The following is an 18,848-nucleotide window of genomic DNA, read 5'->3' as shown; positions in this document are numbered from 1 at the left end:
ATGATGCTTAAAGATGCTTAAGGATGTTCAGATGACTTGCATTAAAATATAAGATGTAATTTGATGAATCATAAAAAAGGGGATTTTAGATTGATACATTTTAAGGAAAGGACATGTGTAAGGTTTGGGTAAATAAGAAAAAGATTGGTTCTTGAAAAGCAAATGCACAAAAATTGTATCTCTTTTATAAAATCCATCTTGGTATATATGTATGATGGTGATTTCTTATTTAATCTACTTGCCTTATGTAAATCATGATGTATATCTTGTTATAGTTTTTGTTCTTGATTTTTCTCATTGTAAGATTATATTAGTCAATTATGATGATGCTATGGAATTTTTATTTTATGTTATAGTTGTTGTTCTTGATTTTTCTCGTTGTAAGATTATATTAGTCAATTATGATGATGCTATGGAATTTTTATTTATACTTAAGAACTATGCAAACTTCATGACAATAACACTAATGCATGGAATAACTTAAGTAGTAAAGAATGAATGCTAAGGGAATTGGAATAGGACTTTACATATATGATTAATGAGCTAATAGGAAAAGCATGTTTAAAAAAATTACTCATCAAACTTATCAACTTTGATCTATTCTTTTGGGTTCTCTTTGGAGAGGCATTACATCTGGTAATTAGATTATATCTACCAACAAGGATAAAATTTGGTGAAGTGCACTTAGACGGAGATAGAAAATAACTCGATGATGACGTTAGTGAGTGTGTGAAGTTTGAGGTCATATGGGTGAGAAATTGTAAATATTGTGAGTTGGTTGTATTTTGTAATTATGAAAAGATGTAATGTAACATGTATCTTGATGAGGTGCTATTGTAATTATAATTGGGAAAGCCTCACTGATGACTCAATGAATTATTTTGAGGACATGGTATGAAGGAGAGTTCTTTTCCTTGTAATGAAGTGTGTAGAGTATGAAAAGTGGATTGTGAAAAATGATATGTGAATTAAATAAATGCGAGTAAGTGATCAAAGGGATTATTGTAATGTGAGTTTACAAATCTGCTATTGAGATCTAAGAAGTATTTTGGTGTAGAAGAGACACAGTAAGGGGTTGGAGAAAGAATTGAGTTGTTGAGATCAGCTGCATTTCTATTATTCTAAAAGGAATAATATAGAGGCTAGTTGGATAGTGAGTTTGGTGGTCTTACCCTTAAATTTGTTTGGAAAGTGGGCCCTTCTTCCTTCTACAACCCCTAAAAAGGTTGGAATCTCCTCACAAGGATTCAAAGTCTCGTAATATGGACTAATATGTAATAAATACATTTCATTGCCTCCTAATAGAGTCTATCCTCTTATAAGGAACTTATATATTAGCACAAGGGTTTCCCTAATTAAAATATCTAGTGTTATTTTGTATGTGTGTATGTGTAGATTCTTATGGTTGTTGTTGATATTGATCACATATTTAAGATTTAATAAGGTTGATAAAAGTGGTATTGATCCAATAACTAATTCAACACCCCTCCCCAATTTATCTTGGTGAAATTTAATTTCTAACAAGTAATAGTTAAATGATATGATTAATAAATAACTCACTATGCTTGTTTAGATCTCCATTCTACTCAACATCTCTACTCTTTGACTGGCCAACATGCTCAACTATTCACTTCACTCCAACTTGCACTTTTGATCTTCTTGGTAGGATCTCCTTCATCTCCTTGGCATCCACTTTTCTCTTCTTTGAACAAAAAAAATTTACATCCGTGTCTCCTCCTTACATAGATAATTTTTTGTCACTTCATCTCATGAATTAGGGTTCTCGTGAATTAATCTCCTCCACACTATCTCAATTTTATTGTATCTATGCTAGGTTATGAATCTTGCCAAGTGTATATTCTTCTTGAAACTTGTGCCTTTTCTTGGATCTCAAAATTCTTCTTAAATCTTTACAATCAATTCTCCTTTCAATTTCTCCAGCTGTAGATCTCTTTAATAAACTTCATCCTTATCTTAGTATCTTCTAGAATAGTCTTGGTATTTGTTTTAAATGTCATCCCTTAATAAATTACTGACAAAATGTTCTTTATTTACCAAATGGTGTTCTTCTTTCACTAACCTTCTCCATACTCAGTTAATACTAGATGCTCAGTTAACACTAGATATGCCCGGTAACACTCCTTCTCAGTCAATAGTATTCTTGTGGTATTGTTATCAGGATTTAACTATGTGATTTTGAGTCAAACTCATTGACCCATGTTTCATGAGTAGTGATTCAACATGAATCCATCTCTCATGAGAATAAATGAAACACTTGGCACTCATTGGATCTAGGTGATTATCTCCTACTTATCAATACTATTCTTTCTCAGTTAATGCTAGACTTTCTTGATTATAGTTGTCTTACTTATTTCACCTTTCATCATCTTCATTTACTGATCAATATGTCTAGTTTGGTGTACTTATCATTTCACTCTCCAACTTTGTTCATTCTCTTACCAACTAAACTAACTTGCTTATACATGATCTTAACACTTCATAAATCATGTAAAATAATCAAACCACCATTATACTATCCTAGATTGATTTATCAATTTCCCATTTAGTTTCACATACTTAGCCACGCTTTCTTTTACTCATCTTCATATTTTTTCTTCAATTTCTTTATCCAACATCACATCCTTCAAATGATTTCAACTTACATGAATCAGTATAGTCAAATAGCTTGACATCAATGACAATATAACAACTGATATGACTCTTTCACATATGCTTTATAGCTCTAGTCTAACCTTCATCTTCATTAGCTTTACTTCTATCCAAAAATCTCATCTTTACTTCATCAACATTAGTTGCATCCAACAAAAGACTAAGATGATAATGCAGGAGAGGATTATGAAGAGAAAAACATATATCTTTGTATTAACAATTTTGTGACAAAGGAGAAACTGAAGAGGACACATGACAATAAATCTTGGGGAGCTATAATTAGGCAGGTGTTGAAATTTTAAGGTAAAGACTTTTGGCCTTTTAAAAGCAAGTGAAATCAAGTGGAGGAGTGGGAAAGTGGATGTCATTGTAAGTGGTGGCAGTAGAAAGTTTGGTGTTTTTGCAAGAATTTTAAATATTATATTTTAGGAAGGGAAATGAGGTGGTGCAAAAGGTGTCAATTAACAAGTGAATGCAACATGAAAAAATGGGTTGACTCCTTTGGGAGTTTTTGAAGGATAGAGGGTTGGGTTGCAGATGAATGAGATATTGGTATGGTAAGGTTAAGAGTAAGAAAATGCAGATGGAGAATGAAATTTTTTTGATAGATGCAAGGAGGTATAAAATGTTTCAAATGTAATAGACATGCAAAGGCTAAAAAGCGATGTCTATGGAAATTTGATGTCCCTAGCCAAAGTTAGTATGAATTTGTCAGATTAGTTGTGAATTATAGTATATCTAAGAAATGGTTGTTAATGTCTTTGTGAGATGGGTTGGAGTGACTATGGTAGCTTCAAAGAAAAATGTCATGGAAATACATGTACAAATATTTTTGGAATATTAATAAGATACTACTGTTACTATATAAAAAAAAACTAAGGTAGTAATAAAATGCTACTATTATCGATAAGAAAACTAAGGTAGTATCCAAGTGATTTGGTCCACCGAATAAAAGGAAATTATACTATACAATGATACCAAAATAAATTAAAAAATTAAGCATTACTTAAATTTGACATTATTGAGATCTATATGCAATGGTACTAGAATTAAAATTGACTTGCACATTTTTGAAATGACAAAATGACAAAGATTAATTAGGGCTATTTAGATATATGCATGGCCTGATGGGACTAGACTGTAAATTATCACTCTATCATGCAAAATTGTTTTCTAATATCAAATCTAGTTTCATTGTAGTCTTGTAGATGGAAAAATAGAGTTCACTTTGATTAAGGATGAAATTATAGTTTGAAACGTTGTTTTACCAAAAGTGTAGCACAAAAAAGATCAACTGTATGAAATAAATATTTTGCATATAAAATTATGCATAGGATATGATAATTGTGAATATTTTCTTTCTATTTTGTGAAATCTAAAATTTCAAGGAAAATCATGTGTGCAAATATTGTTTGAGCTTTTGCAAGCCAAAGTGATTCAACCATGCAAGAAGCCTATCCATTGCTAATTATGTAGTCAACTATGTAATAGTGAATTCTCATATGTGATCCTTGAATGATGTAGCAAGCAATGAATGAGAGCTAGGTGGATAGTCAACTATGTAATAATAATTTCTCATATGAGGTCCTTGAATGATATAACAAACAATAAATGAAAGCTAGGTGGATTCTTTATGATCTTGATGTTGAACACAACCTAGTTTGAATTTATAAAATGCAATGGTCAATTTAGCCTAGTTGAATTGAAAGAAATTTTTAATTCATTTTAAATAGCTAGAAAAATTAAAGATTGACAAAAATTAGATTATATAAAAATATACCAACTCTTAAAACATAAATGTACTAATTAATAGGTAGAGTTTATCCATTTGTACATTTTTGTCTTATCCAATATTTGTAAAAATTTGTCTTCCTGAAGCCTCCGAAACCACAAACCCGATAATAGCATTTGGCGATGTATTTTGTGTGCTGTCGATTCCAACTGCAAATTTTCACGTAAAATATAAGAAAATATTAAAAAGCTTGCATGGCATTCCCACCATCTCCCAACTACCATTCATCAATTTCACCCTCACTCTATATACTCATCTTGCCATTACCGAAAAAAGCATATCACTAAACATTACTTCTATCCATGATTTATTTACATAAATAGCTTCATAAAGTTTCAGACAAAAGCATATCTACACAGAGAGCTTTATTCCCCTGAATTCCTATGGAATCAATTCTAGCCAACTTCCTAACCATGTCACAAAATTTTCACTCAAGGTGGTAGAGTGCAGTAAGATGTTTTAGCTGATAGGCTATTTGTGAGAACTTTGTTCCTGAAAATTAAATTTCTGACGAAAAATTTGCAAGAGTTTGGCCAGAAAAATGAAAATCCTTTTTGTTAATTATTTACTGGCCAATTTCTATCTCTTTCCACTTTTAACTCTTGTTTTGATATTTATTAGTTGTTATCTTTACTTTTAACTATTGATTTTCTTTTTCTATTTATTAGTTTTGATCTCCACATTAACTCATGTTGTGATCTATTAAGTTAACTTTTGATTTTTAAAACTAATTTAGATTTTAATTTTTAAATTTTTTAAATTTTTTTTATTAGTTTAATTTTTTCTTTAAATATTGTTTTTTAGTATCTATAATTTATTTAGTCAATAGAATATTTATTAGACATATTTTTTTTTGTATTTCTCTTATTAATTTTTCATAATAGAGTTTTTTATAGGTTTTTAAAATGATTTTTTTTCATATTTGATAAATTTAATTTAAATAAATAATATTTATTAATCTATTTAAAAGATTTTAGTAAATACAATGTTATTTACCAGGATCAGGATGTTGTGTTGTTGTTCCCCGAGGAAAGGGAGGAAGCAAGTATGATGACAGTCATGAAGCCATTTGATGTTGGATTGTGATGTCAATAATGGTAAAATGGTTAATTTATTTTCATTTTTTTTAAATTCCAATAACAACTATTTTTTGGAATGGACATATGCTCATTTTAGGGGCAAAATGGGAATATGTTTGCCTATTCCCTATTCCAATTTGTGGTACCAAACAAAAAATACATTTCCTATTCCGATTTTCCTATTCCTATTCTAGCAAACAAACGGGCTTAAAGGATTGTATTAGGTTATGGGAATGGAGGGTAATTAGGTATATCAAACTTTATTTAAAAATTATACGTTTATATTTATAGAAAACCTGAACTTATAAGTCATGACAATGGTTTTTCAAAACAAGAACAATGATCAAGTTTGCAAATGTAACGTATTATTTTCAGTTTTAGATTTGCTATATGTTTGCAATAATAATATATGTATGATAAATGATTAGATTTATAACAAAGAAGGAAAAATTTAAACATGAACAAGAAGATCCTAAATCATATGGCAAAGACATATTGCAAATGATAAACTTCTTACTTGAATAGTGATAATGTTTATTGTTAATGAGTATCAAAGTTTCAAACTGATTAGGTATTGAATAATTAAGCTTGATAGACAACAAGCTGATACGGAAAAAAAAAAGTCAAAAAAAAAAATCAAAATTAATCAAGATCCTTAGCTATTATACTCTCCACCGAGTACCCAGTACTTGGGTATGGGGGTACGAATACCAAGAGTATGGGTACGAGTACCCATGCAACCTTAGTTTTACAGGGGAGATAATGTTGAGGATGATGATAGCGCTTGGATCGCTACTCATAACAAAATCGCTTTGGTCAGATGCTTAGCTCAGGTTACTAATCTGTCAGAAATGGTACCGTAGAGTGATTCCTAGGAAAGTATTTTGGTTGGATGTAGAGCTCTGGTTACTGGTGAGCCTAAATTGATATTGATGAATGGCTAAAAAACATGGAAAAAATATATTGATATCGCATGGCTGAGTTCTAAAGTGTTAAATAATCATATTTATTAACCTTTTCCAAACATTAACATAAACATAACTAGCAGTCACATGCTTTTGCACATGCAACGAGTGCATTGATAAGAGATGAGATTTAAGAGAAAAATGTAGAATGAACATTAAATAATGTAAATATAAGTTTTTAAAAAAATGAAAATATGCATGAAAAAGTTGAAGATTAAAACATAGATATAAAATTTAGAATATTTAGGAAATTTGAATATTGCTTAAGAAACATGTTCAATAATTTTAGTATTTTACAATTAAATTCAATTTATCAAAAATGAAAAAAAACATCATTTAAAAAAAAAATCAAAATTTTGATTACGAAAAATTAATAAGAGAAATACAAAAAATATATATGAAAAATAGCGACATCTCTAACAAATATTCTATTGACTAAATAAATTATAAAAATTGAAAAAATAATATTTAAAGAAAAAAACTAAACTAATATAAAAATAATAATTTAAAGTAATTTATAAACTAAAAATTAAATCAATTACAAAAAATCAAAAGTTAAATAAATAGAGATCACAATATAATCCAATGTTGAGATCACAAGTAATTATTTTTTAAATAAATAAGAAAAGAAAAACAATAGTTAAAAGTGGATATTTAAATTATAATCATATGTGAACAAATTAGATTATTAATAATTTTAAATTTAAATAACATTGTATTTACTAAAATCTTTTAAATAGATTAATAAATATTATTTATTTAAATTAAATTTATCAAATATGAAAAAAAATCATTTTAAAAACTATCAAAAACTCTATTATGAAAAATTAATAAGAGAAATACAAAAAAATAATATGTCTAATAAATATTCTATTGACTAAATAAATTATAGATACTAAAAAATAATATTTAAAGAAAAAATTAAACTAATTAAAAAAATTTAAAAAATTTAAAAACTAAAATCTAAATCAGTTTTAAAAATCAAAAGTTAACTTAATAGATCACAACATGAGTTAATGTGGAGATCACAACTAATAAATAGAAAAAGAAAATCAATAGTTAAAAGTAGAGATAACAACTAATAAATATCAAAACAAGAGTTAAAAGCGGAAAGACATAGAAACTAGCCGGTAAATAATTAACAAAAAGGATTTTCATTTTTCCAGCCAAACTCTTGCAAATTTTTCGTCAAAAATTTAATTTTCGGGAACAAAGTTCCCACTGTAGAACCAGAATCAGTATGCAAAGAACATTAACAAATAAAGTAAAAATTCACAAACCAAAAACTAAATTCACATATATGCTTAGACTAAGAAAGAAAATAAGAAGTGCAAACCTCATGAGAGAAAACACTCCATGCTTTCTTGATTCTGTAGATGTGTCCTTTTGCTGTGGATGTATGCTCAAGATGCTCAAAAGTTGCTTCAATGGAGATGGGTAATGGCAAATTGGTAGCTTTGTGAGCTCTCAATTTGTCATTATAAGGGTATGGTTGATGGCTTTGGTTCTCAAAATAGCATGGTAACTTTAGCTCAAAGATTGTTGATGAAATGGCTTGGGATGGGATTCAATTTATAGGCTAAGGGGTAGAGGGATGGAGGGCTTAGATGCAAGGATGGATGAAGGCTTAAGGAGGGCTAAGATGCACTCAAAGGGGAGCACATGGATTGTGCTTGTTTAGCACCAATGGGAAGGTGACACTTGTCACAAGGAGGATGAGTGTGAGAGGGTAGGGTTAAGGGTTGGTTAAGGGCATGATGAGTGGGGTTGAGTATGTAAGAGGGATGTAAGAGGAATGAGTGTGGAAGAGGGAAGAGTGTGGAAGATGGGTGTAAGAGTCATGAGTGGGCTTGTAAGAGTCTTTATGTTTTGTAAGAGCACTCATGACTTAGTGGTTGGGTTTTTTTTAGGGGAGACTTTGGTTTGGATTAGGAAAGTCTTAAACTTGTTTAAGGAATGTGACAACATTAGGGGGTGGATTAGGCTTGGGTTTAGGATTAGATTAGGGATGTTAGAGATGTGCAAGTGGATGGCATTAATGAGGGTGGGTGAGTTAGTGGCTAAGCTTGGTTAGTATGGGTGGATGGGGTGGATTAGGCTAAATGGAGGATTAGAGATAGGTTAGGGTTTTTTTGAATTTGAGGATTTCATTTATCAAATAGATTTATTTAATAAATGGGGATTTTTGGAATTAGATAGGAGAAAAGGATTTAATTGATAAATAATAGATTATTTGATTTATCAATTAGGACTATAGATGATTAATTAAATTAATCAACTAGGGGATGACAAAGGATTAATTAAATAAGAATTTAATTAATGATGCCTTTAGAGATGGCTAAATTAGATTACCAAAGTAGTGTAATCAAATTTAGGTGTCTACACCCACAAATAGCCTATCGGCTAAAACATCTTACTGCACTTTGCCACCTTGAGTAAAAATTTCGTGACATGGTTAGGAAGTTGACCAGAATTGATTGTGTAGGAATTCAGGGGAATAAAGCTCTCTGTGCAGATATGCTTTTGTTTGAAACTTTATGAAGCTATTTATGTAAATAAATCACAGATAGAAGTAATGTTTAGTGATATGCTTTTTTCGGTAATGGCAAGATGAGTATACAGAGTGAGGGTGAAATTGATGAATGGTAGTTGGGAGACAGTGGGAATGCCAAGCAAGCTTTTTAATATTTTCTTATATTTTACACAAAACTTTGCAGTTGGAATCAACAGCGCACAAATTACATCACCAAATGTTGTTATCGAGTTTGTGGTTTCGGAGGCTTTGGGAAGACAATTTTTTGCAAATATTGGATAAGACAACAATGTACAAATGGATAAACTCTACCTAGTAATTAGTACATTTATGTTTTAAGAGTTGGTATATTTGTATATAATCTAATTTTTGTCAATCTTTAATTTTTCTAGCTATTTAAAATGAATTAAAAATTGCTTTCAATTCAACTAGGCTAAATTGACCATTGCATTTTATAAATTCAAACTAGGTTGTGTTCAACATCAAGATCGTAAAGAATCCACCTAGCTTTCATTTATTGTTTGTTATATCATTCAAGGATCTCATATGAGAAATTATTATTACATAGTTGACTATCCATCTAGCTCTCAGAATGCACTTACATCTTTGAGAACTTGTTGAGGGCTCCTCTGGTTGTAGCCTTAGCAACCCTAAGAAGTGCCAACTCAGAACTTTGATCAAACACAAACCCTCATTTAATTATAAAAATAAAAATAAATTCCATTAAGCATAGATTCTCAAAGTGCAAAAAAACACACTAAAACCATGTTTCATTGCAACATTCTTACCTGAAGATATGGCAGAGAGTATGTTGTGTTGTTCCTGATGCCGATGAAAAATGTGAACAACGTTTGTAGGAAAAATAATAATGAACCCTAAACTCCTACATCCAAGATTCCCAACCCTAAACTCCCCAGTCAAAGATAGCACCGTTAATGACTGGTTGGCAGGCGATTGTTTTTCTGATTTGTGCCAGAGTTACCTTTGTTTGATACGAATAAATATTTGTTCGTTGTTTTTTTTGTTTTTTTTTTCATTTTTGGGTGGTTTCTCTTTTCTTATTTTGACTATTTTAATTTTACTCTCATTTTATTTTATTTAAATTAAATTTTAATTTCAATTGTCTTCAATTGTGACAGCCTTCAAATTGTAATCATAAGAAAGATTTATCTATTTTTATTTCTTATTTTATATTATGTTTTTAATTGTTTAACACATAATAATAACAAGGGCTCTATAGAGCTCGAGTCTCTACCTTGTGCAAGGAAAGACAACTAAGAAACATTAAGATAAAACATGTCAACCTATTTTTTTTAAGAGGAAAAAGTTGATTTTAAAAAGTTGTCCATAAGTATTAATACAAGCAACATTAACAAAAATTGATACTGATCATCTACCTGGCCCTGCTCCTCTATTTTTTGTCTAAAATCTTCACACCCTACTACAAGATCTGGTGGAGAGAAGAACATTGTTATCCTATCTGTTGGGGTGGAAGGAGGAGAGATAAGAGGAAAGCTTGTTCACTTTGATGGCTCTCTGATTTTGATAGTAGATTATCTACTTTGTGCAACTACATAAAGTAATAGGAAAGAGTACATATTGAACAATATAAAAGGCTACTTTTGATGATGGGAATCAAGCGGCAATAAGGACACTTAGGGAGAGGATTGCCTCTAATCAAAGAGATTGCAAGGATGAAGCTAATGCACTTAGAAATATATTGCATCCTAATATGTGTTTTCTTTAAGAGCTTATTACTAGGAGCATAAAGATGAAAATACCTTTTTTTTTGGCTCAATATCAAGTGGAAGACTTGCATGCATTCCTTCATGGTGATTCTCTCACTGAAAGATCATTTCTTAAGAATATATTTTCTTTGAGACTATTATGTTTCTCCATTCCTACCAGCTCCTGTTGTTAGCTTGAATTTTAATGATATTCCAATGGGAGAGTATCCTAGCATTGTTGGAGCATTTGGGAGATTTTTATCATGATTGTATTTGTCATTGATGTTGACATACTAATGATTTTGTGAAGACTGATAGATAAATAGATAGAGATTGAGATCGTGAGGTTCAAGGATTGAAGATGACGATATGCGTGATTGAGGACATGTTTTACAAAGTGTCATTAGCATGTTGTTAAGTGTAATGCCTAGCCTGAAGATCCTTGGAACAAGGATGAAATACAAGCCAAGGTTAAAAAAAAAAATTAACAAGTATGAAAGCACAAGGCAACATCATACGTGGATCACAAAGATCACAAAGAAAGACTTAACCACTATACTGGCAACCAACGAATCTCCTGTTGGAATAATCAAATGGGAAGACTACTTCTAAGAGGGGGGTGAATCAGAAGTAATACACTTTAAACTTTTCAAATCCTTAAAAACACTTAACTAAAAATAAATTGCATGCATGTAAACATATCAAATAAACATAAAGTAAACACATGCATCACAACACAAATAACACCAAAATTTGGTAACCCGAAAACCCTTTAAAATGAGAAGGTAAAACTAGGGTGGGGATGATACCCACAAAATCACTGTAGTAATAATGTTTGACCACTTCTGATGGTTTGTCCTATTAAAGGCCTACCCTATTAAAGGATTTAAATTGTGTCAATAGTGACCTAATTAAAGGATTTACAAACACTTTACTTGAAGTGTCACCCTGTTAAAGGATTTTATCACCTTTTCAAAGGATCTACAAACTAGCTGTTAAGCTAACCTATCACCATAGGATTTTCCTCTACAACATAGCTATGAAGCTAACTTATAAATATAGGATTTTCCTTCTAATACAATTTCTAGAGAGTATTAGATTCTTAAACCTAATAGATTTGCAATCTTCAATTGCTGAATTTAGGCAGTTGATCTACTTAATCTGATATGATCCTCTGAGATCTAATATCTATTTGATTCCCTTGTTTTGTTCTGACCAACTAGATATTCAATTGCTGCTCAATTCACTAAGTCCTTGATACCCCTAATGCTTTCCTTGTTCTACAATCTATTATCTACTTAGGAACTTCCTTAACAACTTCTTAGCAACTCCCTTAACTTTTTCTTAGCAACTCAAAATCACGAGGTCTATGCCTTCTCATAAAGGCTTTGAAGACTTAGGTTTTACAATGAATTCACAAAACTAACTTTCCTACACAAATCCTTAGATTTATCCCATTGGTTGCATGCAATCTCCATTTTTCTTATTCGCTACATGCTAATAACATAGGTAAAGAAAAAGATTCGATCTTATCTTTTAATACCTTCATGATTCATCCAAAAATGGTTGGCATTTGAGTTTGTGAAGACACAAACTCATATGCTGATTTCTATGTTACTTAGCACATACTAGATTATTGGTGCTCGGTACATATATGATTCTGGTTTGCTCGGCACCTATATCATTCTCTCTTGCTTGACACATGTAGCCTTCTAGCTTGCTCAGGATCAACTGTGACTTGAGACTTATTGATCACTTGGCACCTATATTATGCTCGACACCTGAAGTCACTCGACACCTATTGGAATTCTAGCTCAGCCCATACTGTAGCTCGGCATATATAGTGTACTCGGCTTCTATGGGAAAATTGGTTAAGTGTGATGACACTCAATTGTCAAAACCAATCTAAGACCAACAATCTCCCCCTTTGACATGAGTGTCAAAAACACTTAACTAAGCATTATTTATCTAACCTTATGAGTACATTATCCAATCTGTTCAGCATATATACAAGATTTCAAAAAATTGATCAAAATTTTGTAAGGAAAAATATACCTCAAAATTCTTATTACTCCCCCTAAGTTGATTGTGTCATTTTCATTCCTGTAACCAAAATTCTTATGCTAATATATTTGATACACTTTGCCTTTTCCCAATTTTTGTATTATGTACGTGTGTTCTGTATTGGAGTTATCTTCCATTCTTATTTACGAACTCCTCAAAACATCAAAACATTATATCTCCCCCACACTATGTCTTATCTCTTATCTCCCCCTTTTTGGCTAACATACGATATGTACAATCTTTCCCCCTTTATTCTTCAAAAGAATGAAAGAATGTAATTTCTTAGTATTCTCCCTTTTATTTCATATCTCCCCCTAACCATTATATCTCCCCTCTTATTATATCTCCCCCTTTTGACACTAATTTCAAAGGGTACTAAGAGGTAATATCATATTTCGCCAAAAATGTACTATTTACCTCCATTATCATCTTGAAAGTTGCATCCCAATTCTCCAAAGCAATTTCCAGTGACTTATACTAAATGGTAGTCTCTGCAACAAGATGTACAAGTCCATCTAATGTAGAAAGATTGTAATATTTCTTTAGAACAATTTCAGCATAAACTTGTTCTTTATGGAGTACTTCCAAATGTGGGGTTATGGAAGATTGTATCTGCATTAATTTGGCCTTTATATTGGCCTCTTCTATTGTGAGTGTAGCTAACTCCTTTTGGGTGTGAAGTGATTGAGAAAAATGTGTCTCACTCTAAGTTGGATCTCTTGGTAGCTGTATGCTAGAAATCTTGAGATTTTTCTCCAAGCTCAGGATTCTTTGGCCTGTCTCCTCGGTGGAAAATCTGAAATCACACAACTTGTTGTACAATGAGAATACATTCTCAAGTACAGTCTTTACCTTTTAAATATTTTTGGCCAACTCAACTTGTTGAAGTGCTATATCACTAGATATTTTCTCATTAACCTTTCCTTGAAACTTTCTTTCAAACCATTCCATAAGTTTGAAATTTGTTTCTTGGTCTTCACTTGTCACCTGTTCAACAATGTCAGACAATTGTTCCATTATTGGATTTGTCTCATCAGGTGTTTGCAAGCTAATGGCATCTAAAAAGATGCCCTTGATCTCATGTAGTGCTTGCTTTTTATTATACTCTTTCCTAAGTATCTCTTGCCTTTTCTTCTTTTCCAATGTCTGTTGCATGATGTTTATCTGTTCAAGGCTCATGGTTGCATAGTCAAATTTTGGTATCTCTATTTCTTCATCCAATGTAGGGTCTCCATAGTGAAGTACCCTTGTAACCTTTGTAGAGCTTGAGCCCGGTGTATAAATTTGTAATGGCATTGCATCAATGCTTGGCTTCTGAAGGACTTTTATAGGAGTGCCAATTTTTGGTAACTCTACCAATGTTTGTATTGCGTCTTGCTCCTCTTCTTTTGATGTGTCCTTTTCTTCTTCTAATCTTCCCTGATCAATGACAACAATTTGGGGTGTACCTATTTTCTTTACTATAGGATCAAATGTATCAATCTATCATGTTTGCACTATTGTTGTGTCTTTCTCTATTTCTGCACTAAACTCCTGTACAATGGTGTCACCTACTCCTAATGTGTCAACTGTATCAACTATTGGAGATGGTGGTGGAAGCATTATGATTTGAGCATTAGTAGTTGTAGAGATAGAAGGTGGTTCTTGTGGATTCACCTTGTCTCTTGATGTGTTAGCTACTTCCTTTTGCAACTCATCCACACTGACCAATATTGTATTTGTGCATAGCTTAGCTTGTTGTGTGGATTGGTCAAGGATCCTCTGCAGTTAGTGGATTGATGTTCTAACATGATTTTTTAGTAACATCCTTAACTATTATAGTGTCTGCATGTGTGATGGTTACATGTGGAGGGCTAGGAGGTGGAAATTGTGTGTCTTGCACACTTTGTTCTTCTTGTTGCTAGTGGTCAGTAGTTGCCATTTCCTCTCCTTTTTGTGTCTCCTCCTCTTCTCCTTTTTCTTTCTCCTCTTTATTTTTCTTCTATTCTTCTCCTTTCTTCTCTTCTTTTTCTATTTCCTTCTCTTTTGCCTTCTCCTTTGTACTAGACTCTACCTTATTTGCTTCTTCATCCTTGTCACTAGTCAATTTGTATATTGACTTCCACAATTTTGTAGACTTATTTACCACTTCCTCAATTTTATTTTGTAAAATACTAAAGGCTCTATACTTTGCTACAAATTTTCCACCATGTTTCTTATTAGCCTTAGTAATTTGACCTCTTGTCAAGTCAAGCATTACTTGTGCCAGTGTGGATTCTTTGATTTCCTTTTCCATCTTTAGACAATAATGCCACTTATTTTCAATAATCTCATACAACTCTTTGGGCATTTTATTATCTAACTCAAGAGGTGTGTTTTTGAATTCTGCCATCATGGCATACATAGATTCCTCTATCTTATTCTGATCTTCTCTACTTAGTTTATTAAATTCAATACTTTTCAAATTAGTAAAATATGCATTCTTTACATTTTCATAGATTTTATCAATGGCTGATTTGGGAGGATGGCTTACCACTCTAAATTGGTTGATATCCTTAGATTTTTTCTTTTCCTCATCATTAGAATCTACTTGTGCAACGTATTTCCTCCTTGGTTTCTTCTACACTTGACCATTTTTTTTAGTAGCCTTCTTCTTTTCTTTTGTTTGCTCCTTTTCCTTTTGAGTAGATGCTCTAGTGGTAGCTCTTGTTACATGTGTTTTTGGCTTGGCTTGTGTAAGTTTGGCAACCTTCTTGGCTTTGGGCTGAGTTGTAGGATAAATTTTTGCCTTTCTCTTCTTTAACTCGGCTTGAGTTGGTACTTCCTCAGCTTCTTCTTCCTCTGCACCTTCCTCCTTTTCTTCACCTAAGCCTTGTGTAACCTCCAATGGGTCTTTCCCTTGTTCATCTTCTTCTTCACTATCATCTTCTTCTTCTTCTTTCTCTAATGCTCCTTTAATGCCTTCACCAAAATTCTTCTTTATTTTTCTCACCATTTTATCCTTCCTCTCGATTATAGAGGTTGTGTTTAACTCCATCTCAACTTTTAACTTCACAACATCATATGTGCCAAAGGGTTTGGCAATCTTGTCTATTTCCTCTGCAAGAAATTTAGTGATTGTTGTTGATGCTTCATCCACGTCTAGTTCATAACCTAATGGTCTTAGCCATCTCACCCTTAGAACTGCTGCTTGGATTTAAGTGTAATCAATATCAACTAGGAAGCAGATGTCATTAATGTGTTATTCCACTAGGGAAACTAGTATTTTCAATCTTTGTTTCATGGATTTCTTAAAATCCTCAAAATAGCTTGTCATATGTGCTTCAAAGTTATCACCCATTTGTTCAATGTACTCATTCATTTGAGTAATTACAGACTTGTTTGATTGCTAGTTCACTTTCTCAATTGAGGGAAACTCTTCCAAAACATAGAAGAATATGCATACAAGGACTGAACCAAACTTACACTGAGCTCCTTTGGATCTTCTGATTACTCCCAAGTTTTCATTTATCTGGTGTAACAATAACTCTACTAGATCATATGTATGATCTTTCTTTACAAGTTTGTATGCCACATCCATAGCAATACAAGGTACACTATTGAATCTACTAGATTGATAGAACTTATGAGATATGACTCTCACTACAAAATCTAGAAAGGGATCTATAATAGTATCAATTGCCATGCCCCTCTTATTCCATTTTTCCCTTGTGTTCCTTTCAATGCTTTTGAGTCACTGCACAGGGTCTTGTGCCGATCTAGGGTTGAAAAACCTATAACCCTATGCACTATTTTCTTCATTATCTTGATGGGTCCTGCTTCTAACCATAAACATCCATCATGTATTCGGCTCAGGATAATTTGTATCCATTATGTCTTGAAAATTGTGGGGTAAACTAGGGCAATGGTTAAACCCTTCTTCTCAACAATTTGGAATTCATCCTTCAAAATCTCGTTATCACATAGCTTGTCATACGCTTGGAAAATATCTAGGTTTCCTATAGCTCCTACCTTACAATTATAGAACTTCCTAACATCCTGTACCATCACAACTCTGGGCAAAATCATGGAAAGTGCATCAGTAGGGTCATTTTCATAGGCTACCTCTAGAATTGGCTTAAACTCAGGTTGTTTGGCCTCATTACTAACTAACTGGACCTCATGATCTTACTTATTCTTAGGGTTTTTAGAGCTAGAAGCCATTTTTCAAATCTAGGGTTTCAAAAAGATTTAAAATTTAAATCTTCACAACTCGACACTTGAAGAATACCTTAGATCGATGAATCTATGTTGAATCATTGTGGAAATCTATGCAAAAGGCTTCAATGCTACTCTTTGATCTCTTCTGCACTCTTCTCATCATTACTCTACATTTGAATGGTCTAAAATGATAAAAAATTGTCCTTATACCTTTCAAAACCTAGCATTAAATGCTTAGTGCATATAGTTGTACACTCGGCTCTTGAAGGTTTCAAAATGACTCGGCTTCCATTGGTTTTCCTTCACTTAGCTACCATTGACATTTCCAACTTAGTACGAACTACCAAATTGGTCACTACTAGAAACTTGGCATTTACTTGGCATCTAAGGACAACTCGGTAGTATGTACAAAAACTTCAAACTTTGCATCTTTACTTATGTTGCTTTCTTCTTTGCAATGCTTCTTTATCTTGGGACTGATGTATGATATAACTTTGTATATCAGTCCCATACACCCATCCTTGCTTAGTTGGATGAGGTTTGACCACTTGACCTCTTGGGTGAAGTGATCCCTCCCTTGGATTTGCTAGCTCCATCCCTTCTCTGCCATGTTCTATTCATCTCTATCCTAATGTGTTCCACATCAACCTTCTCTTTTCCCTTGTTGACTTCTAACTTTGGTGCCTTGGCCCTTGTTGGGAAATGCCTACTGATATGACTAGTCTTCAAGCAACTAAAACATGTATTTTGACTTAGCCACCTACTGTAGTTCCCTCTAAAATGTGTTCTTATATAGTTCTCAAGAACATGTCCATACTCCTGAGAGTAATGATAGCTTTGCCTAGTATTTTAATCCCAATTGTAGTGGTGTACATGGTTATTTCTCCTTACAAGATGATTAGGTGTCCATATAGGCTTTGATTTGCACTCAAAAGCTCTATGTCCATACTTTTTGCAGTTATAGCAGTGACCATCAAATCTTGGTGTTCTTGTGGTCTTGGTCTTGCAATCTTGTGTCAGGTGTCCCTACTTGTTGCATTTGTGGTAGTGACCCTTGTTCTTGGGTTTGTCCTACTTATTGGTCTTCCTACTCCTACTTATATTAGAAGTATGTACCTTTTTACCATAGAAATGACAAGTGGGTTTAGTGTTCTTACCTTTGTCACTCCTTGCTCTACACTCTTTGATGACTCTCCTTATTCAGTGTTGGTGAAAACTAGTCTTGAAGTTTCATTGCTAGATCTTGGTGATTTTAGCAGTTGTTCAAAGTGCTTGATGGCTTCACTTAATTTTTTGAAGCTTTCTGCTATCTCCTTCTCTCTTATTAATTCATTCTACAATTTTTCATTTTGCATTTTTAGAGTGGAGATCTCAATGTCCTTCATATTTAGCTCATGATGAGCATTCATCATTTGGCTAAGGGTATCTAGCTGCATGTTGGAGATTTTTTTAAGCTCTACTAATTTCTCCTCCAATCTATTGGCAAGGTTTCTTTTATCATCCTCAAGCATAGCCCTTTCCTCAATAGCTCTTTTCTTTTGTTCAGTTATCTCACACAGCATCATGGCTTGTGACTCTTGCTCTATTTTGAGAGATCTTATCTCTTTTGCTTGAGCTCTATTCTTTTCCATCAATTCTACTATTGCTACATCAAATTCCTTGGAATCTCCATTGGTAAACACTTTTGTGGTATCAATCTCTTTGTAATGTGTGTCATTTTCAGCTATGGCTATATCCTTCCTTCTTTTTAAGGATTTTTTCAATTCTTCTCTAGCTTCCTCCAAGTTGTGTAGAGCGGGGTGCACATCAATCACCTGATTATCTATGATCTTCCCAAGT

Source organism: Cupressus sempervirens, chromosome 3 (genome assembly GCF_028749045.1).
Source record: "Cupressus sempervirens isolate cs-2001-9-10 chromosome 3, ASM2874904v1, whole genome shotgun sequence".
Lineage (NCBI taxonomy): Eukaryota > Viridiplantae > Streptophyta > Pinopsida > Cupressales > Cupressaceae > Cupressus > Cupressus sempervirens.
The sequence above is the reverse complement of the archived record's forward strand: the minus strand, read 5'-3'. Positions refer to the sequence as shown.